The sequence below is a fragment of the Triticum dicoccoides genome, chromosome 6A, assembly GCF_002162155.2.
Source record: "Triticum dicoccoides isolate Atlit2015 ecotype Zavitan chromosome 6A, WEW_v2.0, whole genome shotgun sequence".
Lineage (NCBI taxonomy): Eukaryota > Viridiplantae > Streptophyta > Magnoliopsida > Poales > Poaceae > Triticum > Triticum dicoccoides.
Window position 1 is genome coordinate 565198744 of NC_041390.1, and position 11168 is coordinate 565209911.

Sequence of the window (11168 nt, forward strand, 5' to 3'; positions counted from 1 at the left end):
CTATGTACTCCGCTTCACATGTAGATCCCGCCACGACGCTCTGCTTGGAACTGCACCAACTGATAGCTCCACTATTTAATATAAATACGTATCCATTTTGTGACTTAGAGTCATCCGGATTAGTGTCAAAGCTTGCATCGACGTAACCATTTACGACGAGTTCTTTGTCACCTCCATAAACGAGAAACATATCCTTAGTCCTTTTCAGGTATTTCAGGATGTTCTTGACCGCTGTCTAGTGATCCACTCCTGGATTACTTTGGTACCTCCCTACTAAACCAACAGCAAGGCACACATCAGGTCTGGTACACAACATTGCATACATGATAGAACATATGGCTGAAGCATAGGGAATGACTTTCATTTTCTCTCTATCTTCTGCATTGGTCGGGCATTGAGTCTGACTCAACTTCACGCCTTGTAACACAGGCAAGAACCCTTTCTTTGCTTGATCCATTTTGAACTTCTTCAAAACTTTATCAAGGTATGTGCTTTGTGAAAGTCCAATTAAGCGTCTTGATATATCTCTATAGATCTTGATGCCTAATATATAAGCAGCTTCACCGAGGTCTTTCATTGAAAAATTATTATTCAAGTATCCTTTTATGCTATTCAGAAATTCAATATCATTTTCGATAAACAATATGTCATCCACATATAATATTAGAAATGCTACAGAGCTCCCACTCACTTTCTTGTAAATACATGCTTCTCCAAAAGTCTGTATAAAACCATACGTTTTGATCACACTATCAAAACGTATATTCCAACTCCAAGAGGCTTGCACCAGTCCATAAATGGATCGCTGGAGCTTGCACACTTTTTAGCACCTTTTGGATCGACAAAACCTTCTGGTTGCATCATATACAACTCTTCTTTATGATATCCATTAAGGAATGCAGTTTTGACATCCATTTGCCAAATTTCATAATCATAAAATGCGGCAATTGCTAACATGATTCAGACAGACTTAAGAATCGCTACAGGTGAGAAGGTCTCATCGTAGTCAACTCCTTGAACTTGTCGAAAACCTTTCGCAACAGGTCGAGCTTTGTAGACAGTGATATTATCGTCAGCGTCAGTTTTCTTCTTGAAGATCCATTTATTCTCTATGGCTTGCCGATCATCGGGCAAGTCAACCAAAGTCCACACTATGTTCTCATACAAGGATCCCATCTCAGATTTCATGGCCTCAAGCCATTTCACGGAATCTGGGCTCATCATCGCTTCCTCATAGTTCGTAGGTTCATCATGATCAAGTAACATGACCTCTAGAACTAGATTACCGGACCACTCTGGTGCGGATCTTACTCTGGTTGACCTACGAGGTTTGGTAGTAACTTGATCAGAAGTTTCATGATCATTATCATTAGCTTCCTCACTTACTAGTGTAGGAATCACTGGAACTGATTTCTGTGATGAACTACTTTCCAATAAGGGAGCAGGAACAGTTACCTCATCAAGTTATACTTTCCTCCCACTCACTTCTTTCGAGAGAAACTCCTTCTCTAGAAAGGATACATTCTTAGCAACGAATATGTTGCCTTTGGATCTGTGATAGAAGGTGTACCAACAGTCTCCTTTGGGTATCCTATGAAGACACATTTCTCCGATTTGGGTTCGAGCTTATCAGGTTGAAGCTTTTTCACATAAGCATCGCGACCCCAAACTTTAAGAAACGACAACTTGGGCTTCTTGCCAAACCATAGTTCATATGGCATCGTCTCAACGGATTTAGATGGTGCCCTATTGAATGTAGTTGTCTCTAAAGCATAACTCCAAAACGATAGCAGTAAATCAGTAAGAGACATCATAGATCGCACCATATCTAAAAAAGTACGATTACAACGTTCGGACACACCATTACGCTGTGGTGTTCCAGGTGGCGTGAGTTGCAAAACTATTCCGCATTGTTTCAAATGAAGACTAAACTCATAACTCAAATATTCTCCTCCACGATCAGATCGTAGAAACTTTATTTTCTTGTTACGGTGATTTTCCACTTCACTCTGAAATTCTTTGAACCTTTCAAATGTTTCAGACTTATGTTTCATTAATTAGATATACCTATATCTGCTCAAAGCATCTGTGAAGGTCAGAAAATAACGGTACCCGCCGCGAGCATCAACACTCATCGGACCGCATATATCAGTATGTATTATTTCCAACAAGTCTGTTGCTCGCTCCGTTGTTCCGGAGAACAGAATCTTAGTCATCTTGCCCATGAGGAATGGTACGCAAGCATCAAGTGATAAATTATCAAGTGATTCCAAAAGCCCATCAGCATAGAGTTTCTTCATGCGCTTTACACCAATATGACCTAAACGGCAGTGCCACAAATAAGTTGCACTATCATTATTAAACTTATATCTTTTGGCTTCAATACTATGAATATGTGTATCACTACTATCAAGATTTAGTAAAAATAGACCACTCATCAAGGGTGCATGACCATAAAAGATATTACTCATATAAATAGAACAACCATATTCTCTGATTTAAATGAAGAACCATCTCGCATCAAAAAAGATCCAGATATAATGTTCATGCTTAATGCTGGCACCAAATAACAATTATTCAGGTCTAAAACTAATCTCGAAGGTAGATGTAGAGGTAGCGTGCCGACGGCGATCACATCGACTTTAGAACCATTTCCCACGCGCATCTTCACCTCGTCCTTTGCCAATCTTCACTTAATCCGTAGCCCCTATTTCGAGTTGCAAATATTAGCAACAGAACCAGTATCAAGTACCCAGGCACTACTGCGAGCATTAGTAAGGTACACATCAATAACATGTATATCAAATATACCTTTCACTTTGCCATCCTTCTTCTCCGCCAAATACTTGGGGCAGTTCCGCTTCCAGTGACCAGTCCCTTTGCAGTAAAAGCACTCAGTCTCAGGCTTAGGTCCAGACTTGGGCTTCTTCACTTGAGTAGCAACTTGTTTTCCATTCTTCTTGAAGTTCCCCTTCTTCCCTTTGCCCTTCTTCTTGAAACTAGTGGTCTTATTGACCATCAACACTTGATGCTCCTTCTTGATTTCTAGCTCCGCAGCCTTTAGCATTGCGAAGAGCTTGGGAATCGTCTTATCCATCCCTTGCATATTGTAGTTCATCATGAAGCTCTTGTAGCTTGGTGGCAGTGATTGAAGAACTCTATCAATGACACTGTCAACTGGAAGATTAACTCCCAGCTGAGTCAAGTGATTGTGGTACCTAGACATTCTGAGTATATGCTCATTGACAGAACTATTCTCCTCCATTTTGCAGTTATAGAACTTATTGGAGACTTCATATCTCTCAATCCGGGTGTTTGCTTGAAATATTAACTTCAACCCCTGGAACATCTCATATGCTCCATGACGTTCAAAACGTCGTTGAAGTCCCGGTTCTAAGCTGTAAAGCATGGCACACTGACCTATCGAGTAGTCATCAGCTTTGCTCTGCCAGACATTCATAACATCTGGCGTTGCTCCTGCAGTGGGTTTGGCACCCAGCGGTGCTTCTAGGACATAATTCCTTCGTGCGGCAATGAGGATAATCCTTAAGTTGTGGACCCAGTCTGTGTAATTGCTACCATCATCTTTCAACTTAGCTTTCTCTAGGAACGTGTTAAAATTCAACGGAACAATGGCACGGGCCATTTATCGACAACAACATAGACATGCAAAATACTATCAGGTACTAAGTTCATGATAAATTAAAGTTCAATTAATCATATTACTTAAGAACTCCCACTTAGATAGACATGCCTTTAATCATCAAAGTGATCACGTGATCCATATCAACTAAACCATGTCTCATCATCACGTGAGATGGAGTAGTTTTCAATAGTGAACATCACTATGTTGATCATATCTACTATATGATTCACACTCGACCTTTCGTCCTCAGTGTTTCGAGGCCATATCTGCATATGCTAGGCTCATCAAGTTTAACCTGAGTATTCAGGGTGTGCAAAACTGGCTTGCACCCGTTGTATGTGAACGTAGAGCTTATCACACCCGATCATCACATGGTGTCTCAGCACGACGAACTGTAGCAACGGTGCATACTCAGGGAGAACACTTTGAAATTTAGTGAAAGATCATCTTATAATGCTACCATCGTACTAAGCAATAATAAGATGCATAAAGGATAAACATCACATGCAATCAATATAAGTGATATGATATGACCATCATCATCTTGTGCCTTTGATCTCCATCTCCAAAGCACCGTCATGATCACCATTGTCACCGGCTTGACACCTTGATCTCCATCGAAGCATTGTTGCTGTCTCGCCAAGTATTGCATCCATGACTATCGCTACCGCTTAGTGATATAGTAAAGAAATTACATGGCGATTGCATTCATACAATAAAGCGACAACCATATGGCTCCTGCCAGTTGCCGATAACTGTGTTACAAAACATGATCATCTCATACAACAATTTATATAATCACGTCTTGACCATATCACATCACAACATGCCCTGCAAAAACAAGTTAGACGTCCTCTACTTTGTTGTTGCAAGTTTTATATGGCTGCTGCGGGCTTAGCAAGAACCGTTCTTACCTACGCATTAAAACCACAACGATTTTTCGTCAAGTTTGCTGTTTTAACCTTCAACAAGGACCGAGCGTAGTCACACTCGATTCAACTAAAGTGGGAGAAACAGACACCCACTAGCCACCTGTGTGCAAAGCACGGCGGTAGAACCAGTCTCATGAACGCGGTCATGTAATGTTGGTCTGGGCCGCTTCATCCAACAATACCGCCGAATCAAAGTATGACATGCTGGTAAGAAATATGACTATTATCGCCCACAACTCTTTGCGTTCTACTCGTGCATATAACATCTACGCATAGACCTGGCTCGGATGCCCCTATTGGGGAACGTAGTATTTCAAAATTTTCCTACGATCATGCAAGATCTATCTAGGAGAAGCATAGCAACGAGCGGGGAGAGTGTGTCCACGTACCCTCGTAGACCGAAAGCGGAAGCGTTAAGTAACTCGGTTGATGTAGTCGAACGTCTTCGCGAATGCACGACACCTCCGCGATCTTCACACGTTTAGCTCGGTGACGTCCCTCTAACTTCTAGATCCAGCTGAGGTTGACGGAGAGTTTCGTCAGCACGACAGCGTGATGATGGTGATGATGAAGTTACCGACGCAGGGCTTTGCCTAAGCACTACGACAATATGACCGAGGTAGAAATCTGTGGAGGGGGCACCGCACACGGCTAAGATCAACTTGTGTGTCTATGGGTTGCCCCCTGCCCCCGTATATAAAGGAGCAACGGGGAGGTCGGCCGGCCCTCATAGGGCGCGCCCAAGGGGGGCAATCCTACTCCTAGTGGGAGTTGGATTCCCCCTTTTTCTAGTACTACTACGAGAAGAAGGAAGGAGAGGGGAAGGAGAAGGAAGGAGGGGGCGCCGCACCTCCCCCTAGTCCAATTCGGACTAGGCCCATGGGGGGCGCGCAGCCAGCCCTTGGCTGCTCCCTCTATCTCCCTTAAGGCCCATAACTTCCCCGGTGGTTCCGATAACCCTTCTGGCACTCCGATATTTATCCGGTGACACCCAGAACTCATCCGGTGTCCGAATAACATCGTCCAATATATCAATCTTTATGTCTCGACCATTTTGAGACTCCTCGTCATGTCCGCGATCATATTCGGGACTCCTAACAACCTTCGGTACATCAAACACATAAACTCATAATACCGATCGTCACCGAACGTTAAGCGTGCGGACCCTACGGGTTCGAGAACTATGTAGACATGACCGAGACTCATCTCAAGTCAATAACCAATAGCGGAACGTGGATGCTCATATTGGTTCCTACATATTCTACGAAGATCTTTATCGGTCAAATAGCATAACAACATACGTTGTTCCCTTTGTCATTGATATGTTACTTGCCCAAGATTCGATCGTCGGTATCATCATACCTAGTTCAATCTCATTACCGGCAAGTCTCTTTATTCGTTACATAATGCATCATCCTGCAACTAACTCATTAGTCACATTGCTTGCAAGGCTTATAGTGATGTGCATTACCGAGAGGGCCCAGAGATACGTCTCCGACAATCGGAGTGACAAATCCTAATCTCGATTTATGCCAACTCAATAAACACCATCGAAGACACCTATAGAGCATCTTTATAATCACCCAGTTACATTGTGATGTTTGATAGCACACTAAGTGTTCCTCCGGTATTCAGGAGTTGCATAATCTCATAGTCATAGGAACATGTATAAGTTATGAAGGAAGCAATAGCAATAAACTAAACGATCATAGTGCTAAGCTAACAGATGGGTCAAGTCAATAACATCATTCTCTAATGATGTGATCCCGTTCATCAAATGACAACTCATGTCTATGGCTAGGAAACTTAACCATCTTTGATTAACGAGCTAGTCAAGTAGAGGCATACTAGTGACACTTTGTTTGTCTATGTATTCACACATGTACTAAGTTTCTAATTAATACAATTCTAGCATGAGTAATAAACATTTATCATTGTGACAGCCTGATTTTGCTCTCTCTTATTTTCCTGATTTTCATTTGGATTTATTTTGAAAGTTGGGGTTTCTGAATCTTTTCTTATGGACTTAAACACTTGGGTACCCTTGGCTTTCACCCAAGTGCATCATTCCCCTCTCTAATCATCATTCCCCTTCTGATCCATCTCAGAGTAATCTTGGGAATATTTTTCTTAAATGAAAAATATTCATTTTCTTCTCTAAAACCCTAGCTAGTTCAATGAGCTCCAAAGCAACCCTCATTTTTATGACCCACAAAAATCTGAGAAAATTCCCAAATATTCTTTGAACCCTAGGGCACCTTCCTCAGTAAAAATATTTCATCACTTTTTTCAATATTTTTGCTACAGAAAATATTTTCTATTCTGGACAGAAATGGTGGTTTCAACAACTACCATTTTACTTGCTCCCTTGTGCCTGAATTTTCTTGTGCATCATCACCTTAGTAGATGATGGCTAGCCTCCAAAGCATAGCCCCCAACTCGCAGCCATTTAACCTCGGTAACACCTCAAAGTTACTGATCAGAAGCTTACCTGGCGTGTGAAATCTTCTCTACTGCACCTGGAGCCAAACCAATGCATGGTAAATTTCAAAACTACCAGGAAAAACGTGCCAGACATCGAGTTTGGGCTTAGGTCGGCATGAGGTCATAGTTCACGTGGTGACCGCGTTCGTCCAGGCGTGCTGGCATGCAGCCGACGCGCTCTGCGACGTGCCTGAGCCTCTGTTTCTCGTGTGCTTGCTTCCCCGCCTGCCTAAGCGTGCCAAACCTCGCCACCATCATTGTCTCAACACCATTTACTCCTCCCTGGCGCTCGCCGACACCGGAGCTCACCGCAGCGAGCACGGGCACGGTCCGGCCAACCCAACAATGTGGTGCGCACTGTGCTTGTCGCCATCCCCTCATTCATGTGCTCGTCCCTGCTCGCCCACAGTTCCCGCGTGAGCTGTGTCGCCTTCTCCCCCTCTCACTAACGCCGCTCGTCGCCGGGTGCCGTGGACAGGTGTCCACCGGCGGAGCCCGAACCCCCCTCTCCGCTCGCCTATAAATGGAGCCGCCCCCAGCCTCCTCGAGCACCATCCACCGCTCCTACACACCCCACAAACGCGTAGGAAACCGTAGCCCGGTCGGGCAGGCCGTGGGCCGCCGCCCTCGAGCTCGAGCTCACCGGCGATCCCCTCTGGTCGTCGTAGTAGCTCCAGCCCCTCCCAGGCCAGGGCGATCCTTCCAGGGCATCCACCTCTCTCCGGAGAAGCCATCCCTTCCCCCTGGAGCCCCTGGAGCTGCCTCTGCTCGCTGTCTTCTTCATCTCCGGCGACCCCCGCCATCTACCTCCGTTTGCGAGGAAGATTCTGACATCGTCCGACCGCCCCTAGCTATGCTACGGGTACGGGCAGGTGCGCCTCAACCCCCTCTCTCATTCCCTCCCTCTGGTTTTGGCCAAGGAGCCCTCGTCACTGGCGAGAGCTCCGGTGAAGCCGCGACCTTCCCCTGTTTCCTTCTCCCCTCCTTCTCACCTAACTAGTGGGGCCCACTAGTCAGCCACTCTATATGCGCGCGAAGCGGTACGAGTGGTGGCGCCCCGAGGCTTTACGCCTTCGACGTCACCCCCTAGTCTGTTTATTTAAATTCAAATTTCATTCAATTCCATAGAGCTTCAAACAGCCATAACTTTTCAAACATAAGTCCAAATGAATTGATTCTTTTTGCATTATGCTCTTTGCAAGGAAATCTAGCAGCTCACCAAAAATGAGATTTTTCTGAGCTGTCTTGAATTTCTGGTGATTTTCAGAAGAGTTCTTGATATTTTCTTCTTGTGTTTAAAATTATTTTCAGAGGGTGAGGCTTGTCTTGATGATCACCAGAAGGCTTGTGAACCTCATCTGCACTAAGGCAAGCCACATCAACATTTTCATGGTGCCATTTCAATATTGATGGATTTCTTACTTGAATTAAATGATTAATCCATGCATTTTAAATAACTATTATGTTATTTATATGCTGTTAAAGTGTGTGGTGGTATTATGCTTGATTTACAGAACCTTGAAACTAGTTAGTTGATAAAGAGGCTATGATCTAATTATGGTAATGATAAAATGAGTTGTTATGTGTATGAATAATTGCTTAAAGTTATTTTCTTGCATAAATAAATAGTTAAATTTGCTAGAATATATCCTGTTTAGTGCTAGTGTAGCCATTTTACTTAATTTCCAGAATGTTTGAACCTAACTTGATTGGTAAAGAAATTAGGATTTGCTTGAGGTGATGATGGTAGAATCTTTGTTGTGCACATGAGGAATTAATCGAAGTTATTTTCTTGCATGAGAAAATAATGTTACTTGCTAAAAAATATATTGTTAAAGTGAGACTCGGAAAGTAAGATAAGTTGTTGATGCTTATGCTTAGTGTGAATATGGTTGACAACAGTCATTTTTGTATTATATGATGCATGTGTAGTATTGCATTTCATGGCATGCTATGACACCGGTCATTTTTATTTTGAGTTGAACCTGAATATAACTCAACTTGAATATATCGTTGACTGGGTCATGGTGCCGCTGAATCGAGATTTTCCCAGTGCAACCACATTTGCCTTTGTGGGGAGGCCTTGATTCGGTCCATTGACATGTCTCTGGTCGGTGCCTCCAACTAGGGAAGGTTATGGGCATGCTTACCCTGGCCCGGTAAGCAGGCATAACCTTGTGTGCCCGTTGTTGAGATTTTGGTACTGGGTCCCCGAGTGGGATTGCTTTGGCCACGACGGTGGTCGGTGTGTCTTTGGTAGACACGGGGCCACCCAGGACTAGCCCGCTGGGGATTGGGTCGGAGTGGCCGGGAGAGTGTCATGGCAATGGAAGGGTTTTGTCGGAATGCCGTTGGTCCACCCGAATGGGAGTGCGAGGCCATGGGTTATGTGGTGTGGGTACAGTGTGCTACCTCTACAGAGTGTATAATCTATCGATAGCCGAGTCCACGGTCACGGACAACTCGTAGTAGGTCCCACCATGAGTCAACGTTTAATAAACATGCACACTAAGTTATGATCATTGCACAGATGATGATGGCGGAAAGGCCATCGAGATGTTCGAGACCCAATATGGGTCGTGGTGGTGATCGTCGAAAGGATCACGAGTTACTTTGGCTAACACCATGATGGTGGTGTGGTGGTGATCGCCGAAAGGATCACGAGTTACTCTGGTTAAGCTCACGATGGTGGTGTGGTGGTGATCGCCGTAAGGATCACAAGTTACTCTGGTTAAGACCACAATGGTGGTGTGGTGGTGATCGCCGTAAGGATCACAAGTTACTCTGGTTAAGACCACGATGGTGGTTTGTTTTGTGATCCGAGAACGATCACGGTTGGTAAGTTGGTCCCGAGGGACGTTTATCCCAAGAGCATGAGCACAACATGTTGGAACATTATTGCATTATTAATTGGTTAAATATCATGATATTGTTTGTCATTATGATTACGCCTGTTGTGAGCTTGCAGTACATTCAATGTACTGACCTGGCGTGTCATGCCAGATTTTAGGAAAATCGCGTTGGAAAGGAGCGCTGCTCGAGTCTAGATCGTGTCCACATCGGTGTCCCTATGCTATGGAGTTACCACTACGACGTTGTTCCGCTACCGCATAGTTGATATGATCGAGGCCCCATTATGTTCACTAAATAGTGTACATATTGTTCAGCCGCACCGTGTGTACTGCTCGGCCTCGACATCTGTTGTAATATAAACTCTGACCCACTAGCATCAATAAAGCGGTTGTTTTCTGTACCAAGATGTTGTGTGTTGCCAGAAGACATGGTCTCTGGGCTGGAAATGCAGGGTAAACCGGTCGCTCTGAGCCGGGGTGCCACAACACTTGGTATCAGAGCCGCGCTGACTGTAGGCCACACTAGACTACGACGTGTTAACTGGACGTTAGATACGAGTTTTAGTTGAGTGTCGGTAGCTAATGTAGCTGATTGTTGCATTGCATGCACTTGATTTATATTTTTATGCTAACCTGCTAATGGTTGTGAGTGTAGATGGCTCCGGTATCGTATCCGTGCCAGTTGCAGTTGATGCCGTACACGTCACCACACCTTCTTCACAACGTGTGGTGTCGGATGTACCCCCTCGGAGACGATCCAGTCTATCATGTGTACCGGGAGCGTCTAGCCGATTCAGTGTATGAGTATCACGTAGTGGTTACTCTGCGCACTAGTTCTGATTCCGGCTCTTACACTCATACTTCTCGGAGCAGTTACGCCTCTACCGCTTCTCAGGCTGTCCAGTTTGCTGCATTCGAGGTCCTTGTCGAGCTTTGCTACAACGAGGACCAGATGCAAAACCATCCAGGTTTCTTTTACTACCCTTCTCTGCACGACAATGGTAGTGTCCGCTTCCAGATCATTGATCCGGAGTCTGATAGTGTTGCTAGCCACCTTGCTCGTTATGTCACTGCGAGCTATCTTATGATCCACGAGCTGGCTCGAGAGCTGACTCGTGCCCGTACTGCTTTAGCCGCTGCTTTGGTCACTACTAGATCTGCCACTACTCCATCTTCTCTGGGATTTACTCCCTATATTCCAGCCAGTTCTAGTTCCCCTATTTCACCGTTTACTCCCCCGGGTACCTCAGGCAC